The sequence below is a fragment of the Manis pentadactyla genome, chromosome 4 (genome assembly GCF_030020395.1).
Source record: "Manis pentadactyla isolate mManPen7 chromosome 4, mManPen7.hap1, whole genome shotgun sequence".
NCBI lineage: Eukaryota > Metazoa > Chordata > Mammalia > Pholidota > Manidae > Manis > Manis pentadactyla.
Window position 1 is genome coordinate 188,847,414 of NC_080022.1, and position 21,580 is coordinate 188,868,993.

General features: G+C 46.3%; 1 protein-coding gene across 5 annotated transcripts in view; it reads left to right on the plus strand.

Moving 5' to 3' along the window:
* RPTOR (regulatory associated protein of MTOR complex 1) overlaps window positions 1-21,580 on the plus strand; it is a 338,209-nt gene that overhangs the window by 206,924 nt on the left and 109,705 nt on the right. The window lies entirely within an intron of this gene.

A 21,580-nucleotide genomic window follows, 5' to 3' on the forward strand; every position in this document is an offset into this window, starting at 1 on the left:
GAGTTTTGTTTGCAGCCTGCAGGGGGTGCGTCCTGGACTTGGTGCTGTTGGGGCAGGTCGGGCAGGCCCTGGGGGACCAGCCGCGGTTCATTCTGCAGTAAAGCCGGTAAAAGCCAGATTATCTCCAGTGTTGTATTAACTCCTGCTCACCACTGAGCCATGGAGATCATCTCTCTTTTTCCTCCAGAATTTATAGTACATTTTTCAGCATTTGCTTCACAAGTAAAGATGAGCAGGTTTCCGTTCCGTGGGAGCTGTTAAATGCCCAGAGAAAGGGCTCCGAGGGGCAGCAGGACTGCGCACGTCAGCCATTGGATGCAGAGACTCAGTACAGATTTTTTTACATCATTAGAAAACAAGCTGCCTGTGCAGGTTTTATTTTTTAATCTATTTATTTAGAGGCAGAATTTTGTAATTTTCCCATTGTTAACATTTCCAAGTGCTCTGTTCACCATCAGACTGTTCTGATGACCCTGAGCCAGTGTCCTCCCAGAGAAGTTAACGAGAGCTTCATTTAGGCCGGTGCTGCTTAAACTGCAGGTTACAGTTAGTGGCTGTAAAATCAGTTTGGTGGGTTACAGCTTTCCTTTAAAATAAAAAGGGGGATAGAGAATACTGGATTGTTTTCCTAGTAACATGGATGTTCTTTGGTTGTGTTTGAATATAAATACTTACATGTGATTGTATATATATGTATGTGGATATCGGGTCACCGTGCCAAAGGCCCTCCATCCTTAGGAGTAGTGGTCCAAAGAACCTGAAGGGCTGTGCTGCCCACGCGGGGTCGGGGCGCACTACCAGCCGTCCTGTAGTGGTCGTCGGTGCTGTGAATACTTAGCCGCCCATCCCTGTTTGCAGTCCCGAATCCCTGCCCTCCAGCAGCCCCGGGCCCTGTCATGGTTTCCCGTGACCTGCCACGTTGCTGTGTTGTGATGCTCACATCTCGACTTTCTCCTCTCCTGGTCGAGAAATACTGTTGATGATTTATTGCCATTTTACTTTGAATTAGAAGCCCCTTCCCCTTTGACCGCCGGCTTTGCCCTTCAGAAGTGCAGGACAGTTAGCCATGGCTGATCCCCCCTTCCTGGTGGAAAGAACCGAGCCTTTATTCATCAGGAAGTGCCGGTCTTCATCTCTGATAGTGCTTCTGCCGTGGGGTCCAGCTCGTGGGGCGGTGACAGTAGCCATGCAGCTATTAGTGTTCACAGAGTGTCTTTTTCATCCTTGTGTATATTTAAGCAGGTGTCCTCATATATATTTCAGTATCCTTATGTATACTTAAAGTGTCTCTCTTTTTATCAGGATACGGTTGACTTTTGTTTTTAAATCCAGGCTGAAAATTGTTGACTGTAATTGAAGTGTCTAGTCTTTCTCTATTCAGGTAAATACAGTTGATGTATTTAGGTCTAAGCAGACGATCTTGTTCGCCTCCTTGCTTTTCCCTCTGTTTCTTTCTCCCGCCTTCCTTTTTCCTCCTGCCGTCTTGTGCTTTGACTCAGCACCTTCCCTGCTCCTGCCTCCCTCGGCTGGCCTTGAACTGTCTGTGCTGTCCCTGCGCGTGGATGGCTGCCCGGAAGAGTGGTCTCCTCGGGCTTTCTGTTAGGGGCCAGGAAGTGCGTGCCTGGCGAGCCACATCAGGTCTCGGGCATGCATTCGTTCTTTTCTGTGACAGCCCTTGGGAGGTCTGAAGACCATCGCCAGCTCTCAGGCTGTGCAGAAACGGGCTGTTGGCTGGACTTGGCCCTCAGGCATAGTTTTGGCAGCCCCCGCGTGCTCAAGTCTAATATAAATGAGTTCGTTTGCCGTTCCCAGGTGGGGCAAGGACCTTAGGACACATCACCTTTACAACACCTTTGCTCACCTCCTGACTTGTGAACAGCCATTGTCCTATATTTTAATTCTCCATCGGCATGGTGGCCCCTGTACTAATGCTCGTGCAGGCTGCCCCTACCCTTTGGTCTCCTGCTGCCCTCTGCCCCTCCCCATCTCTGGGCTTCCATCTCAGGGTATTTTTCTCCGCCTGAAGGACTTGCCATATTGCCAGTAAAATTTTGTGCTTATTGTTGGAAATGCCCTAATTTCCCCTTCAACGTTGTTGAAAATGAACTCACCTTAAGTGTGTAGTTGGATGAGTTTTGACAGATTTATACACCAGTGGAGCCACCATCCCACTCAGACTATATCCCAAAGGTCCCTGTACCTCATCCCAGCTAACCCCCCGCCCCAGCCCCCAGGCCCTGCGCCTTTGTTCTGCTGCTTGTCATCCTGCGTCAGGCTTGCCTTTTCCAGAGCTTCATGTAAATAGGGAATGATCGTGAATGGGTTTGTTGGCATTTCCGCTCAGCAGTGCCTGAGCCGTGTCCCTGTTGGGTGGACGGGTGTGCGTTGTAAGTGGTGCCCCATTGCACACGTCAGTGTTTTTAATCCACTCACCTGTTGATGGACATGTGGGTGGTTTCCATGCGGGCTGTTAGCACAAAGCTACTACAAATACTCAGGTACAAGTCTTTGTATGGAAATGTGAATTCATTTCTCCTGGATAAAGAGTGGAATGGCAGGTGTATGTCTAGCTCCATCAGAAATTTCCCACCTGTTTCCAAAGTGGTCCGCCACATTCCACCCCCACCCGTGATGCATGAGTGCGCGGGGCGCTCTACAGCCACGTCAAAACTCTTGCCGTTCTTAGTCTTGCCAATTTTAGCTCTTCTACGGGATGTGTAGTGCTGTGTCTTTGCGGTTTTAATTTGCGTTTGCCTAGTAACCAGTGATGCAGAGTACCTTTTCATGTGTTATTGGCCATTAATTTATATTCCTTAATAAAATATATTCATGTCTCTTGCCAGTTTTTAAATTGTGGTGTTTGTCTTCAGTTCGTGAATCTCAGATGTGAGTCGTCAGATCTCTGTCCTGCAAATGTTTTTGGTCAGCCTGGCTTGTGTTCTCATGTTTACAATTGTCTTCTAAAAAGAAGTTTTTCCTTTTGATAACATATGATTTCATAGTTTTTTTCTTTCATGATTTTTACTTTCTGTGTCCCACCTAAGAAATCTTTATCTAGCCACAGTTGTGAAGATTTTTATGAAACTTTTGTAGTTTTAACTTTCATGTTTAAGTTTGTATGTGTTTCAGGTTAATCTTTTTTTTTTTTTTAGATAATTATTTTTTATTGAAGGGTAGTTGACACATAGTATTACATTAGTTTAAGGTGTACAACACAGTGATTCAACATTTATATACATGATAATTCTAGGTACCAGCTATCACCATACCAAGTTGTTACAATATCTTGACTATATTCCTTATGCTATACATTACATCCCGGTTACTTGTTTATTTTACAATTGGAAGTGTGTACTTTTTTTTTGTTTGTTTGTGAGGGCATCTCTCATATTTATTGATCAAATGGTTGTTAACAACAATAAAATTCTGTATAGGGGAGTCAATGCGCAATGCACAATCATTAATCCACCCCAAGCCTAATTTTCGTCAGTCTCCAATCTTCTGAAGCATAACAAACAAGTTCTTTCATGGAGAACAAATTCTTACATAGTGAATAAGTTACATGGTGAACAGTACAAGGGCAGTCATCACAGAAACTTTCAGTTTTGCTCATGCATTATGACCTATAAACAGTCAGTTCAAATATGAATATTCATTTGATTTTTATACTTGATTTATATGTGGATACCACATTTCTCTCTTTATTATTATTATTTTTAATAAAATGCTGAAGTGGTAGGTAGATACAAGATAAAGGTAGAAAACATAGTTTAGTGCTGTAAGAGAGCAAACGTAGATGATCAGGTGTGTGCCTGTAGACTATGTGTTAATCCAAGCTAGACCAGGGCAATAAAACATCCACGTATGCAGAAGATTTCTCTCAGAACAGGGGGGGTGAGGTTCTAAGCCTCACCTCTGTTGATCCCCAATTTCTCACCTGATGGCCCCCCTGTGACTGTGCCTGTCTTAGGTTGTTCCTCCCTTGAGGAATCTTACCCGTCTCTGGCTAACCAGTCATCTTCCGGGGCCATACAGGGAAATGTGAAGTTGGTAAGTGAGAGAGAAGCCTTATTGTTTGAAAAAGTTAGCTTTTTACTTCTTTGCATGTTTATGCCCTGTGGCTTCTATGCCCAGCATTTGTCTTGAGGTATCTTTGCCACTTGGAAGAATTATGATACTCAGTAAATTCGATATGAGGCACAAATTCTATTTAAGGGTTGTAATTAGGAAGGAAGAAGAAAAGCTATAGAAGTAGCAGGCGGCAGAAAACATGGGAAGATTGATTATTTCTTTGACATATCTTCTTGTAGAGTAACTTCAGCATGTAAAGGTTTTAAACTACTAATTAAATTGCACACACACATTAACATAATAGGAGTACAGTTACATAACCAAAGCAGACCTGTAATTACCAGCCATCTCCAGTGAAACCAAGAAAACCAGTTAGGCACCTTAGGCATTTGTGAAAACTTATCTATGATATGGTGGATATTGTCCAACTGAGCTTGAACAGTCTGAGAGAAATCAGACAAATTAAAACAACCCATTCCTGGGGACTGTTCACATCCCATATGTTCTTTTAACAGTAAATAGTCTGTAGTTGTAAGACTTTGGAGCACTACAATTTGCACTTCTCCTAATTCTTGGTTGAGTTCCAACAGTATAGATCCAGTCAAATTTGTTGTTTTACTGTATGCACAGGCCAGCTTAGATATCTCCTTCCTCATTCCCATGGCAAGTCCAGGAGCTGGTGGGATGAGTGCATCTACAGCTGTAGCAGTGCGTGGATCTTTGCTGGGGATTTTTGATGATCATCTTCTGGCATGAGTCCTCCAGAGAGTGCTGATGTTGGAAGTTCTTTTTCATATCGTATCGTAGTTCATTTTCGGGGTAGCCCAATTAGGCTTTGATCCTCTGTATGAACACAAACAGACCCTTTGCCTACACTTTTATATGCCCTTTATACCCTTGTGTAGAACTCATTGGAGGTTACCACACAGGAACTGCCTTTTGTTTTGTTTTGTTTTGTTATCATTAATCTACACTTACATGACGAATATTATGTTTACTAGGCTCTCCCCTATACCAGGTCCCCCCTATAAACCCCTTTACAGTCACTGTCCATCAGCATAGCAAAATGTTGTAGAATCACTACTTGTCTTCTCTGTGTTGTACAGCCCTCCCCTTTCTCCCACCCCCCCATGCATGCTAATCTTAATACCCCCCTTCTTCTTCCCCCGCCCTTATCCCTCCCTACCCACCCATCCTCCCCAGTCCCTTTCCCTTTGGTACCTGTTAGTCCATTCTTGAGTTCTGTGATTCTGCTGCTGTTTTGTTCCTTCAATTTTTCTTTGTTCTTATACTCCACAGATGAGTGAAATCATTTGGTATTTCTCTTTCTCTGCTTGGCTTGTTTCACTGAGCATAATACCCTCCAGCTCCATCCATGTTGCTGCAAATGGTTGGATTTGCCCTTTTCTTATGGCTGAGTAGTATTCCGTTGTGTATATGTACCACATCTTCTTTATCCATTCATCTATCGATGGACATTTAGGTTGCTTCCAATTCTTGGCTATTGTAAATAGTGCTGCAATAAACATAGGGGTGCATTGGTCTTTCTCAAACTTGACTGCTGCATTCTTAGGGTAAATTCCTAGGAGTGCAATTCCTGGGTCAAATGGTAAGTCTGTTTTGAGCATTTTGATGTACCTTCATACTGCTTTCCACAATGGTTGAACTAGTTTACATTCCCACCAGCAGTGTAGGAGGGTTCCCCTTTCGCCACAGCCTCGCCAACATTTGTTGTTGTTTGTCTTTTGGATGGCAGCCATCCTTACTGGTGTGAGGTGATACCTCATTGTAGTTTTAATTTGCATTTCTCTGATAATTAGCGATGTGGAGCATCTTTTCATGTGTCTGTTGGCCATCTGTATTTCTTTTTTGGAGAACTGTCTGTTCAGTTCCTCTGCCCATTTTTTAATTGGGTTATTTGTTTTTTGTTTGTTGAGGCATGTGAGCTCTTTATATATTCTGGACGTCAAGCCTTTATCGGATGTGTCATTTTCAAATATATTCTCCCATACTGTAGGGTTCCTTTTTGTTCTATTGATGGTGTCTTTTGCTGTACAGAAGCTTTTCAGCTTAATTAGTCCCACTTGTTCATTTTTGCTGTTGTTTTCCTTGCCCGGGGAGATATGTTCAAGAAGAGGTCACTCATGTTTATGTCTCAAGAGGTTTTTGCCTATGTTTTTATCCAAGAGTTTAATGGTTTCATGACTTACATTCAGGTCTTTGATCCATTTTGAGTTTACTTTTGTATATGGGGTTAGACAATGGTCCAGTTTCATTCTCCTACATGTAGCTGTCCAGTTTTGCCAGCACCATCTGTTGAAGTGACTGTCATTTCGCCATTGTATGTCCATGGCTCCTTTATCAAATATTAATTGACCATATATGTCTGGGTTAATGTCTGGATTCTCTAGTCTGTTCCATTGGTCTGTGGCTCTGCTCTTGTGCCAGTACCAAATTGTCTTGATTACTGTGGCTTTATAGTAGAGCTTGAAGTTGGAGAGTGAGATCCCCCCTACTTTATTCTTCTTTCTCAGGATTGCTTTGGCTATTTGGGGTCTTTGGTGTTTCCATATGAATTTTTGAATTATTTGTTCCAGTTCATTGAAGAATGTTGCTGGTAGTTTCATAGGGATCGCATCAAATCTGTATATTGCTTTGGGCAGGATGGCCATTTTGACGATATTAATTCTTCCTACCACGAGCATGGGATGAGTTTCCATCTGTTAGTGTCCCCTTTAATTTCTCTTAAGAGTGACTTGTAGTTTTCAGAGTATAAGTCTTTCACTTCTTTGGTTAGGTTTATTCCTAGGTATTTTATTTTTTTTGATGCAATTGTGAATGGAGTTGTTTTCCTGATTTCTCTTTCTGTTGGTTCATTGTTAGTATATAGGAAAGCCACAGATTTCTGTGTGTTGATTTTGTATCCTGCAACTTTGCTGTATTCCGATATCAGTTCTAGTAGTTTTGGGGTGGAGTCTTTAGGGTTTTTTATGTACAGTATCATGTCATCTTCAAATAGTGACAGTTTAACTTCTTCTTTACCAATCTGGATTCCTTGTATTTTTTTGTTTTGTCTGATTGCCGTGGCTAGGACCTCCAGTACTATGTTAAATAACAGTGGGGAGAGTGGGCATCCCTGTCTAGTTCCCAATCTCAGAGGAAAGGTTTCAGCTTCTCGCTGTTCAATATAATGTTGGCTGTGGGTTTATCATAGATGGCCTTTATTATGTTGAGGTACTTGCCCTCTATGCCCATTTTGCTGAGAGTTTTTATCATGAATGGATGTTGAACGTTGTCAAATGCTTTTTCAGCATCTATGGAGATGATCATGTGGTTTTTGTCTTTCTTTTTGTTGATGTGGTGGATGATGTTGATGGATTTTCGAATGTTGTACCATCCTTGCATCCCTGGGATGAATCCCACTTGGTCATGGTGTATGATCCTTTTGATGTATTTTTGAATTCAGTTTGCTAATATTTTGTTGAGTATTTTTGCATCTAAGTTCATCAGGGATATTGGTCTGTAGTTTTCTTTTTTGGTGGGGTCTTTGCCTGGTTTTGGTATTAAGGTGATGTTAGCTTCATAGAATGAGTTTGGGAGTATCCCCTCCTCCTCATTTTTTGGAAAACTCTAAGGAGAATGGGTATTATGTCTTCCCTGTATGTCTGATAAAATTCCGAGGTAAATCCATCTGGCCCGGGGGTTTTATTCTTTGGTAGTTTTTTGATTACTGCTTCAATTTTGTTGCTGGTAATTGGTCTGTTTAGATTTTCTGTTTCTTTCTGGGTCAATCTTGGAAGGTTGTATTTTTCTAGGAAGTTGTCCATTGCTCCTAGGTTTCCCAGCTTGTTAGCATATAGGTTTTCATAGTAGTCTCTAATAATTCTTTGTATTTCTGTGGGGTCCGTCGTGATTTTTCCTTTCTCGTTTCTGATACTGTTGATTTGTGTTGACTCTCTTTTCCTTTTAATAAGTCTGGCTAGAGGCTTATCTATTTTGTTTATTTTCTCGAAGAACCAGCTCTTGGTTTCATTGATTTTGGTATTGTTTTATTCTTCTCAATTTTATTTATTTCTTCTCTGATCTTTATTATGTCCCTCCTTCTGCTGACCTTAGGCCTCATCTGTTCTTCTTTTTCCAATTTCGATAATTGTGACATTAGACCATTCATTTGGGATTGTTGTTCCTTTTTTAAATATGCTTGGATTGCTATATACTTTCCTCTTAAGACTGCTTTTGCTGTGTCCCACAGAAGTTGGGGCTTAGTGTTGTTGTTGTCATTTGTTTCCATATATTGCTGGATCTCCATTTTGATTTGGTCATTGATCCATTGATTATTTAGGAGCGTGTGTTAAGCCTCCATGTGTTTGTTAGCCTTTTTGCTTTCTTTGTACAGTTTATTTCTAGTTTTATGCCTTTGTGGTCTGAAAAGTTGGTTGGTAGGATTTCAATCTTTTGAAATTTACTGAGGCTCTTTTTGTGGCCTAGTATGTGGTCTATTCTGGAGAATGTTCCATGTGCACTTGAGAAGAATGTGTATCCTGTTGCTTTTGGATGTAGAATTCTATAGATGTCCATTAGGTCCATCTGTTCTAGTGTGTTGTTCAATGCTTCCGTGTCCTTACTTATTTTCTGTCTGGTGGATCTGTCCTTTGAAGTGAGTGGTGTGTTGAAGTCTCCTAGAATGAATGCATTGCATTCTATTTCCTCCTTTAGTTCTGTTAGTATTTGTTTCAGGTATGTTGGTGCTCCTGTGTTGGGTGCATATATATTTATAATGGTTATATCCTCTTGTTGGACTGAGCCCTTTATCATTATGTAATGTCCTTCTTTGTCTTTTGTTACCTTCTTTATTTTGAAGTCTGTTTTGTCTGATAGCAGAATTGCAACCCCTGCTTTCTTCTCTCTGTTGTTTGCATGAAATATGTTTTTTCCATCCCTTGACTTTTAGTCTGTACATGTCTTTGGGTTTGAGGTGAGTCTCTTGTAAGCAGCATATGGATGGGTCTTGCTTTTTTATCCATTCTATTACTCTGTGTCTTTTGATTGGTGCATTCAGTCCATTTACATTTAGGGTGATTATTGAAAGGTATGTACTTATTGACATTGCAGGCTTTAAGTTTGTGGTTACCAAAGGTTCAGGGTTAGCTTCTTTACTATCTTACTGTCTAACTTAACTCGCTTGTTGAGCTATTATAAACGCGGTCTGATGATTCTTTATTTCTCTCCCTTCTTATTCCTCCTCAGCCCTTCTTCATATGTTGGGTGTTTTGTTCTGTGCTCTTTTTAGGAGTGCTCCCATCTAGAGCAGTCCCTGCAGGATGCCCTGTAGAGGTGGTTTGTGGGAGGCAAATTCCCTCAACTTTTGCTTGTCTGGGAATTGTTTAATCCCTCCTTCATATTTAAATGATATTCGTGCTGGATACAGTAGTCATGGTTCGAGGCCCTTCTGTTTCATTGCATTAAGTATATCATGCCATTCTCTTCTGGCCTGTAGGGTTTCTGTTGAGAAGTCTGATGATAGCCTGTTGGGTTTTCCTTTGTAGGTAACCTTTTTTTTCTCTCTGGCTGCCTTTAATACTTTGTCCTTGTCTTTGGTCTTTGCTATTTTAATTATTATGTGTCTTGGTGTTGCCGTCCTTGGATCCCTTGTCATGGGAGTTCTGTGTACCTCTGTGGTCTGAGAGGCCATTTCCTCCCCTAGTTTGGGGAAGTTTTCGGCAATTATTCCTTCAAAGACACTTTCTATCCCTTTTTCTCTCTCTTCTTCTTCTGGTATCCCAATAATGCGGATACTGTTCCGTTTCGATTGGTCACTCAGCTCTCTTAAAACTCTTTCATTCCTGGAGATCCTTTTATCTCTCTCTGCATCAGCTTCTCTGTGTTCCTGTTCTCTGTTTTCTAGTCCATTAATGCATTAAGTATATCATGTCATTCTCTTCTGGCCTGTAGGGTTTCTGTTGAAAAGTCTGATGATAGCCTGATGGGTTTTCCTTTGTAGGTGACTTCGTCCATTCTGTTTTGAAGTCCTTCCAGAGCTTGTTTTATTTCTGAATTCTCCTTCCTTAGTTCTTGCATATTTCTCTGCAAGTCCATCAGCATGGTTATGACTTTTGTTTTGAATTCTTTTTCAGGAAGACTGGTTAAATCTATCTCCCCAGGTTCCTTCTCAGGGGAAGATGTAGCAGACACCGAAGCTGTCTGGGTTAGTCTTGTCTGGATCATATTTTTTTGCCTTTTCATGTTGACAGGTGCTATTGACTGTCAGCTGGGAAGGCCAAACTTTTCACTTGCTACTGGCCTTTCTTTACTGGGACAACTGCGACCCCTAGTGGCTTGTGTTGGGTAATTGCGTGTAGGCTGGGTCTTTGTGTCTTGCCCGGCTGATATGGAGGAAGCTCCCTTGCTGTGGGCGTGGCCAGCCTCAGGCCGCCGCTCTGCAATGGCGGGGCCCCGGGAGGGGTAATGGACGGGGGGCTGTTTGGGTGTTTACCTCCGTGAGGGGTCTCAGAGCTGTTGCCCAGGGGTTTAGTGCGCCCGGTTTTCCCTGTAATTTCCAGCCACTGGGCTGTGACCTGGGTTGTTTCCGTCATGCTGTTAAGTCCCTGTCCCTTTAAGACTTTCACAAAGCCCCCGCTTTTCTTTGTCACAGGGGCACCAGCTTCGGCACCCGCTCAGAGGTCTTGCTGCCCTGTTCCCCCAGTATCCAGGGCCCCCTGGGCACGCACTGTGTCTGCGCTCTGGCCCGGATGGCGGGGGCTGGGTGCTCGGCAGTCCTGGGCTCCGTCTCCCTCCCGCTCTGCCTGCTCTTCTCCCGCCGGGAGCTGGGGGGAGGGGCGCTCGGCTCCCGCGGGGCCGGGGCTTATATCTCACCCCTTTCACCAGTCGCTGGGTTCTCTCAGGTGTGGATGTGGTCTGGCTGTTGTCCTGTGTCTTCTGGTCTCTCCTTTAGGATTAGTTGTATTTGTTGTATTTTCAAAAATACATGTTTTTGGGAGGAGATTCCCACTGTCCTACTCACGCCGCCATGTTGGCTCCGCCCCCTCAGGTTAACCTTTGTAAGTAGTGTTCAGTGAGTCCGGTCCTCCTCCTGTGTGGGCGTCCGGCTGCCCAGCGCCATCGTGGAGAGACCTTCTCTTCCCCACTGCATCTCCCCAACGCCTGTGAAGAGAGTCCCTTGAGGACGACCCTGGCGTTCTGTTGCTCTGTCCTGTTATGTCGACCTCTGTCTATCCTGTGCCAGTACCACATTAGCTTTACAGTAAATATGTCCCTTTTCAAAGGGTTTTGGCTGTTCTAGTTCCTTGCATTTCCATATAAATTTTAGAATCAGCTCATCAGTTTCTGACAAGCCTGATGCGATTTTTGCCACTACTGCATTGAATGTATAGATCAATATGAGAATTACCATCTTCATAATACAAAATCTTCTGGTCCATGAGCATAGTACATCTCCCCATGTGTTTAAGTCTTTTAAATCTACCTCAGCAGAGATTTGCAGCTTTTGTAGCTTACTGGACACTGTGCCTTGGTATCTACCATCAGTCATAGGAAATTCTCAGCCATTATATCTTTGAATATTGCCTGTGTTCTGTCCTCCTGGGACTCGGGTGTGTACTGTAGAGCCAGTCACTATATCCGCTATATTCCTCATGCCCCAACCTCTCTTCTCTTCATGCTCGGATTTTTGAGTCAGCCTCCATTTCTCTCTTCAGTGTTGTCTGACCTGCTGTTCCAATCCATCTGTCGAGTTCTTATTTAATATATTAAGTTTTTGAAGTTCTAGAGTCCCCAAAGTTTATAGTTTCTACTTCTCTACCAAAATTTTCCTCCCTGTCTTTTAATTCCTTGAACATATTAAGTAAAATGATTGCGGAGTCTGTGTCTGATGTCGCCATTATCTGAATCCGCTGTCCATCTCCTCCTATCAGTTGTTTTTCCTGGTTTCAAACACAGAGTTTCTCAGTAAATGCCTGGTTATTTTTTATTAAGTGCTGCAAATGAGAAATGAAAATGGTGCAGAGATTTGGGGCAATTGGAGGCTGAGGCCTGAGTCACCTCTGGTCCATCCTGGGTCCCGCCCGCAGAGGCCTCCGCGCCGGTTTCCGTTCTTCACTTGCAAGAGTGTCACGCTCCGCTCAGCATCTCTGCCTCTCAGGCCTGCTTGTGGCATCACCAGATGCCAGTGCAAGCCTCGGGCTCCCCACTCCCAGGTCTGCCCCCTGAGTCCTCACGGCCTTGCCAGTTTCCAATGCCTTCGAGAGATTCTCCCTCCTGCAACGCACACACAGCCTTTTTAGTTCTCAGCCGGAGAATGTCTGAGTCCCCTAATGTGCCATCACCAGGAGGGGAGCCCATGGCGCCATCTAAAGCCCGAGAGATGAAGTGAGCCACACGCCTCGTGGTTCACGGATGTCGTTCAGGGCCTGGCCCCTCGCTCCTCAGGCAGCATCGCAGCCCCCGTGTGGCCAGGTGTCCTGGGGCCCAGTTGGGGGAGCCGGACATCTGCAGGCTGTCTGTGTTTAAGCAAGTGTGACCCGATTTCTAGCCAGACTTCCTACTGCATTTTGTCCCACTTCTCACTCTCTAACTACTCAGACGTGGTCCTGCAGCCCAGCCAAAAGAGGGATTCGCCTCTGGCTGTCAATCCGCAAACCACGCAGACAGGTGTCATATCTCCTCTGCACTGAAGATCTCATGCTTGCGAGAGTGGACTTGGGTTATCATCACTGAATGACAGGCAAGGATTCAGATAATAGGAAAGGGTGTTGAATGATGCACAGTTTTAAGGAAGAGCAACGGGGAAGGGCTATTGTGGGCATGTGGCTTGATTTGATTCAGGAGAAAGTGCACTCGGGTGTGGTGGTTCCCAGCCTTCACTTCACGGATGTGCCCCCACTCCACTCAGCCATGTTTTGGCAGTGATTTGAGATGGTGTGTGTGTCTATTTGTGTATATGTGTAATCTGGTTTCAGCATGGTATTCACCAATTGAGAAAATGCATGTACATATGATGCACACATGCACACATGTTCAAGGACATGTCATGACTCTGTAAGCCGTCTGCCACTGCGGGCCCTGCAAGTTGAGAACCATAGTCTTGTATATATGGCTTTAATCTTAGCAAAAACCTAACCATATGCATTGACCTGGATGTTCAAAAGAATCATTTAAAAAAGAAATTACTAGGTTCACATCCCATTTTTCATAGTCATGAAATGTTTCTAGGCCATGAATTATTGGCATTAAGTAATTGAACTAGCCCACGGTTCTCTCTAATCATTGCTTTTCATTAAGTCACTTAAGGTAGACAAAAGTGTATCATGCTGTATTTGAATGGAATGTGAGATAATTTAAATTATAAAATAATGTAGTTGTAAAACATCTTCCCCAGATGGATTTACCTCGGAATTTTATCAGACATACAGAGAAGACATAACACCCATTCTCCTTAAAGTTTTACAAAAAATAGAAGAGAAGGGAATACTCCCAAACTCATTCTATGAAGCCAACATCACCCTAATACCAAAACCAGGCAAAGACCCCACCAAAAAAGAAAATTACAGAACAAGATCCCTGATGAACGTAGATGCAAAAATACTCAACAAAATATTAGCAAACCGAATTCAAAAATACATCAAGAGGATCATACACCATGACCAAGTGGGATTCATCCCAGGGATGCAAGGATGGTACAACATTCGAAAATCCATCAACATCATCCACCACATCAACAAAAAGAAAGACAAAAACCACATGATCATCTCCATAGATGCTGAAAAAGCATTTGACAAAGTTCAACATCCATTCATGATAAAAACTCTCAGCAAAATGGGCATAGAGGGCAAGTACCTCAACATAATAAAGGCCATCTATGATAAACCCACAGCCAACATTATATTGAACAGCGAGAAGCTGAAAGCATTTCCGCTGAGATCGGGAACTAGACAGGGATGCCCACTCTCCCCACTGTTATTTAACATAGTACTGGAGGTCCTAGCCACGGCAATCAGACAAAACAAAAAAATACAAGGAATCCAGATTGGTAAAGAAGAAGTTAAACTGTCACTATTTGCAGATGACATGATATTGTACATAAAAAACCCTAAAGACTCCACCCCAAAACTACTAGAACTGATATCGGAATACAGCAAAGTTGTAGGATACAAACTTAATACACAGAAATCTGTGTCTTTCCTACACTAACAATGAACTAACAGAGAAATCAGGAAAACAATTCCATTCACAATTGCATCAAAAAGAATAAAATACCTAGGAATAAACCTAACCAAAGAAGTGAAAGACCTATACCCTGAAAACTACAAGTCACTCTTAAGAGAAATTAAAGGGGACACTAACAGATGGAAACTCATCCCATGCTCTTGGCTATGAAGAATTAATATCATCACAAAATGGCCATCCTGCCCAAAGCAATATACAGATTCAATGCAATCCCTATCAAATTACCAACAGCATTCTTCAACGAACTGGAACAAATAGTTCAAAAGTTCATATGGAAACACCAAAGACCCCGAATAGCCAAAGCAATCCTGAGAAGGAAGAATAAAGTGGGGGGGATCTTGCTCCCCAACTTCAAGCTCTACTACAAAGCCACGGTAATCAAGACAATTTGGTACTGGCACAAGAACAGAGCCACAGACCAGTGGAACAGAATAGAGACTCCAGACATTAACCCAAACATATATGGTCAATTAATATACGATAAAGGAGCCATGGACATACAATGGGGAAATGACAGCCTCTTCAAGAGGTGGTGCTGGCAAAACTGGACAGCTACATGTAGGAGAATGAAACTGGACCATTGTCTAACCCCATACACAAAAGTAAATTCGAAATGGATCAATGACCTGAATGTAAGTCATGAAATCATAAAACTCTTAGAAAAAAACATAGGCAAGAATCTCTTGAACATAAACATGAGCAACTTCTTCATGGGCATGTCTCCCCGGGGAAGGGAAACAAAAGCAAAAATGAACAAGTGGGACTATATCAAGCTGAAAAGCTTCTGTACAGCAAAGGGCACCATCAATAGAACAAAAAGATATCCTACAGTATGGGAGAACATATTCATAAATGACAGATCCGATAAAGGGTTGACATCCAAAATATATAAAGAGCTCACGCACCTCAACAAACAAAAAGCAAATAATCCAATTAAAAAATGGGCAGGGGAGCTGAACAGACAGTTCTCCAAAGAAGAAATGAAGATGGCCAACAGCACATGAAAAGATGCTCCACATCGCTTGTCATCAGAGAAATGCAAATTAAAACCACAATGAGATATCACCTCACACCAGTAAGGATCTCCATCATCCAAAAGACAAACAACAACAAATGTTGGCGAGGTTGTGGAGAAAGGGGGACCCTCCTACACTGCTGGTGGGAATGTAAATTAGTTCAGCCATTGTGGAAAGCAGTATGAAGGTTCCTCAAAAAGCTCAAAATAGACGTACCATTTGACCCAGGAATTCCACTCCTAGGAATTTACCCCAAGCATGCAGCAGCCCAGTTTGAAAAAGACAGATGCAGCCCTATGTTTATCACAGCACTATTTACAATAGCCCAGAATTGGAAGCAACCTAAGTGTCCATCAGTAGATGAATGGATAAAGAAGATGTGGTACATATACACAATGGAATATTATTCAGCCATAAGAAGAAAACAGATCCTACCATTTGCAACAACATGGATGGAGCTAGAGGGTGTTATGCTCAGTGAAATAAGCCAGGCGGAGAAAGACAAGTATCAAATGATTTCACTCATCTATGGAGCAGAAGAACAAAGCAAAAACTGAAGGAACAAAACAGCAGCAGAATCACAAAACCCAAGAAGGGACTAACAGTTACCAAAGGGAAAGGGACTGGGGAGGGTGGGTGGGAAGGGAGGGATAAGGGCGGAGAAAAAGAAAGGGGGCCTTATGATTAGCATGTATAGTGGGGGGGGCATGGGGAGGGCTGTGCAACACAGAGAAGACAAGTAGTGATTCTACAGCATCTTACTATGCTGATGGACAGTGACTGTGAAGGGGTATGTGGGGGGGGACTTGGTGAAGGGGGGAGCCTAGTAAACATAATGTTCTTCATGTAATTGTAGATTAATGATACCAAAAAAAAAATATCTTCCCTTCTCAGGAAAATTGTTGATAGCCTTCCTCTTATTTAAAAATATGCTTTGTTTATCTTCATTCTGCAAGTAGTATGTTTTCAGCACAGATATATCATTAAATACAGATAACCAAAAGAAAGAAAAGAAATCAAAGTCATCCATGATCTCCACTGTGCCAGGACACTCATTGTTAATACTGCGGTGCACACCCTTCCAGACTTGTTCTTCTAAGTATATTTTAGGTATTTTTAACAAAATGTAGCATGTCTTTACATAGTTTTGTTTCAGTGCATTTAAAATTATTTGTTTTTGTCCATAGATACCTGGCGGAATGGTCACCAGAACGTTCCTAGTGATTCTTAAATGTGGAGTTTGGGGTGACTTGTATTCTTTCATTTCACGCACAAGTATTTTTAGTGAGTTTGTATCACTTTCTCGGAAACTAGTATCTCATGGGACATTTCATGTGCGCCGAGCTTATGATCACGCAGTGGACCCATAAGTCCGTGCACATTAGACGGCCGCGGGGAGCAGTGTGTCCACACAGAGGAGCATGGAGGCCAGACCCGCTGAGGACAGCCTGGGCAGCCTCTGCCGTCATGGCAGGCGCTACAGCGTTCCATGGGAGCCTCTCCTGTAGCCTGGACGCCTGCGGAGGCCCTGGGGGGACAGGAGGAGGTCCCCAGGAATGTCCTCTGAGAGGAGGCATAACCTGAGGATTTCTCAGTGTTCCCTGCGCCAGGAAGGCGGGAGGGTGGTCTGCGCGGGTCCGAGGGCACGTCAGCTATTTGCTGCGAATGACAAGGCCAGTGTAGCTGGGAAGGAGTGGGTCCGGGGAGAGAGCTGGGGAGAAATAAACGGTGACACGAGGAGGGTGAATACGTGCAGGCTACAGCATCTCCCACCTACCACTGCGCTGGTCAGGGTGTAGACACCAAGACAAGGGGACACGGGATTGCTGGGGTGTCACGGGGGGGAGGCAAGGAAGAAGGGCCCCGATGCAGAGCTGGGATGGTCACTGCCAGTGCACAGGGCACCGCGTCCTGGGAAGGGGCCAGGCCTTGCACGTGCCGTGCTCTGTCCCTGGCTGGCAGAGGGCAGCCTGAAAGCTGAGCTGGGGCCCCCCGAGTCCTGGTGGGAGAGTCACCTGGCCAGACTCCTTCCGGCTCAGCAGGCGGTCCTTCCCGGGGGTCCTGGGCGGGGCGCCTCCACTCAGCCGGGCCACCCCTGGGATGGGGGCTGCCGTGGGAGTGGGGGCAGCTGTTCTCAGACAGGGAAGTAACGCGGGTCAGATCTGTGGGCTGTTGAGAGCATGCTGTGCGCTGAGCGCTCTGCCAGAAACCGTAAGGAGATTGATTTATATTGAGGAAAATAAGTCATTGCCCACAAGGAATTAGTTATCTGGTTACACAGACAACTAACATGCAGGGATCATTGTGGGAATAAACACAGGGAAGAAAAAGGTAAGCAGTTCATGGCCTGCCGAAGAAACCCGAGGAAGCAGCAGGTTCTCATTCAGTCCCGACAGAAAAGGAGCTCAAGCTAGACTGTCACGGTCGAGGACGTGGTCGTGGGTGTGAGCTTGGAGCCCTGCTTGCGAGGGCTGAGCCCAGACGGGCCCCAGGAAGGCAGGGAGCCTACCCAGGGGTGCGGGAGTGGGCGGGGGCGTCCGCCTCGGGCTCAGCCGCGGGGGGTGGACAGCGGGAACTCTCCTCGGCTCCAGTGCGGGGGCTTTGCTGTTGTTCCTCAGGGTCCTGGCAGGGGCCCGCTGGGGCATCTGTGGAAGACAGGACCAGAGGTGGAGAGGGGAGGGCTGGGGAGGGACGGAGGCGAGCGGTGGCGCAGGCTGCGTGCGGCCTTCCCACAATGGCCCCACTTCACTCAGTTTCCTGGTTACTGGCGGCTGCCCCAGTAACTCAGTTGGGGTGTGGAAGCCGAGGTAGAGTTAGCGTGTTGCCAGTGGAGGGGTGTTGGGGGTCCTCGGTAATCCCTGGGCACCTGGGTCAGGAACATGGTTGCCGGCAGGAGTCTGAGCTGTAGGTGAGCTGGTGTCGGGGAGTGAGACCGACTGGCGGCGGCAGCGCTGACAGTGTGCAGGCAGCACGCCTTTCCAGGGAGGGGTCTGCCGCACCTCCTCTTGAAGTGCCATCCACTATTTTTGTCCCATTTTGCACATGCTCCGGCCTCAGTGACTCAGCAGAGAAACTCGGGGACAGAAGTTGCCAGGCGCAGCACAGTGGGGGCGAGAGTTCAAGGTCTGTCACCCCCCAGCTCAGCGTTCCTAAAGGAGAGCTCGTTATGCTCTCCACATGAGGTTAGCCCTCGATTAACCCCGTGGGTTTAAGTTTGAAAGAACCCCCTCACCTGTGAACTCAGCTCACCGGGGTTCTGTGGTTGCCGTCATGGTAAATGTGGCCTGCGCTGCTGCGTCCCTGCAGAGGCCCCGCCACTGCCACCAGTGGCCCAGGGCCTTCAGACGGCTCGGGTTTCGACACTCTGCAGGGTCGGCCACCGCACGGAGAACAGGAACAAATGATTCTGAAGTGATTTATCTAAATGACATGGAAGGCGAGAGAGGCGGGACGTTGTCCTCCGCCTTTGCCTTCCCGGCGTGGCCCTCAGCGTGCCTGGAGGGGGAGATGCTGTGGCTGACCGGCTGATTGGGTGCGAGGTCCATCTGAGCTCAGCGGGGCAGGTGGCTTTGTGCCTTCACGAGGAGCTTAGTGACAGTGACCGTGGGCTCTCTGGGAGACTGGTCGGTCCAGCTTTACATTCATCTGCCAGGGATTGTCACGGGTAAGAATTCTGAAAACACTGACCCTGACCTCACCAGAGTTGGCCTCTGTTCATCCCGGTGGCTTGCCCACCCAGTGCTGGCGACGTGCCAGGGAGCTCCTCGGTGCTGTGCACATGGGACACAGGTTCATGTCCCGAGGGGTCGGGCCTGAGAGACGGGCCTGGGCTGTGCCGCCCGTGCCTCAGAGGCGCTGGTTCCTGTCAGGGCCGTGCCTGTCCAGCCTTCCTGCCAGCAGTCCTTGCCATCCACAAGTGCCCCGTGTGTTGCCCCTGCCCCACCGCGGTGGCCGCGGGCTCCCGCCAGCTCCACCCAGGGCCCCGGTCGGGAGGGGAGTGGGTCAGGGTCTGCTCCGGTCCCTGTTCCAGTGGGTGCGCACGCCGTGGCCAGTACTGACCACAGACACATACGAGGGTGCGGAGGCGCCACCACCAGCACGGTTTGGGGGTTTTCTTTCCATTATTTCTCCTTACACGTGTTGTGTGTAATTATGATTGTACAATATTTGTCTTCTTAATGTTATAAAGCAAGCTTTTTCCCACATTATTAAAATATTCATAAACAACCGCTTAATGGCTTGTGGTACTCCATTGTGCTTGATCCACAATTTACTTAGTCATTTCTCTCGTGTTGGTAACATTGTCGTTTCTGACTTTCACAGCTACAAATAAAACTCCGCATACCTTGTTTCCTCACTTCATTTCCAACTCAGAGTTGATGCCTGGAGGTGCACTTAACGTTTTCTGTCCGTCGTGTGTCTGTCCTTCCCCAGTGCACCCTGCCAGCTGACGCTACACAGCATCGTGCGTGGTGGCCACAGACTGACTTTAAAGCAGCCCCTCCTTCCCTGGGAGCCGATCGGGACCATCACCACCGGGTTACCTGGGACTGTACGGGGGTCTTGTCTTCACATGTACAAACTCAAAGATGGGGAGGAGGCAGGCTCAGCTCCCCTAAGACAGCTCACTGGAGTTAGCCCCATCTGGGGTTTCAGTCCGGAGAAGGCAAGCCGCGGCCTGCCAGCACTGTGCCCAGGGGTGCGTGTGCTTCAAAAACTGACGTCTAGGCCTGCGTGGCTTCGCTGTCCATGTTGCCCAGACCGTTTGTGAAGGGAACAGCTCGGCCTTGCACAGAGAGTGGCCTTTGCCCTCAGCAAAGGGCGGTGACCTGTGTCACACCAATAGTCAGTCTGGTGGGGGCCCGCCTGCCTGGAAGGTGAGGCCACGTGATTTAAGGTGGGGCCTTTGAGTGTCGTATCGGTCCACCTGGAGGTGAGACCCAGCACGCGGTTAGCCAGTTAGCCAGCCAGGCCTCCATGGTCGGCACCAGGGCCCCTGGGCTGTGGCCGGCAGAGCCCCAGGTATGTTGTCACACGTGGATCCTGGGAGGGGACCACACCCTGACTCCGTGGCAAGGGGTGCAGAAGGCCTGCCTCTGGTACTTCCCTGGACGCTGCGCCATGCATCCTGCCAAGGGCTGGTTTGAATCTCTGTTTCCCTGTAATGAACTGTAATCGTAGTAGCTTTCGCTGGGTTCTGCAAGTCTCCTGGTGAATTACCAAACTGAGGGTGGTTTTGAGAACCCCCAAACTTGGTGGGGGGTGCCAGGTGAAGGAAGGCTTGGAGTGCTGCCTTCTAACCTCGCAGTCTGGCCAAGTCCTGATGTACCAGCGACAGAGCTGAGACATTCAGGGTGCGCTCCCTCCTGCGCTGTGATCTTCCGCAGGCCAAGCTCACGGGCAGGGCAGGCACAAGTTCCAGGGGTGCCCCGGTAAGGAAAGGGCGGTGCTGTTGCTGGGCGCTGTCGGCGACCTCATTAGTTGTCTCCTCAGGAAGGCTCTTGGTGCGCGCTCCCATCTCCAGGCACATGCCGGGCTCCACGTCTGCCATCCAGCCCTCCTGGTGCCCCTTCCTCCCCCTGTTGTCTCCTGGTGATGTGTCCCTTCCGGGGCAGCGAGCCACGGTGTCCACCAGCACTCGAGGGCCTAGAAGAGCGGTGGTCAGATGACTTCCCAAGCTGTTTGTGTTTTGTGAAGAGTATTTTCCCTTGGGAGGTACCCCCACCCTCACTGAGCCGCCACAAGGCAGAGCTTGGGTGCAGCTTGTTAGAAAGTGGGGTCTTTGCTGTGCGCTGTTCACAGACCCTCACCTCCCTGCTCTGGGGCTGGGGCCGCCTAGCCACCCAGCGTGATGCTGTCCCTTCTGAAGAGAGAGTGGGCAGAGAGGGGACAGCCTGCAGGCCAAGGAAGTGGCACACACCCATTGGGCTTTCCTCGGAGACCTGGACTCTTTTAAACAGTGGGAAACCTTCAAGGTACCTGGCACACAGAGCCAGTTAAAACTGCTTTTTAAATCAGCCATGCCATGATCAATAAATAACCTGTGTTTTTAAAACCTTTTAGTTTGAGTAAACTGGAATCTCCCCTGTTGAGGCAGAATTTTTCTCGAATTTGGAAATCTTTATTTGAGACTTCAGATGTTCTTTGAGCCATAATGCTGTTTTCGAGTATTTTACGGATTCTTCATCTCTTAATTTTCTTGCTGTGATGAAGCCTACTTGAGGAAATGAGTAGACTTTTTATTCCTGAAA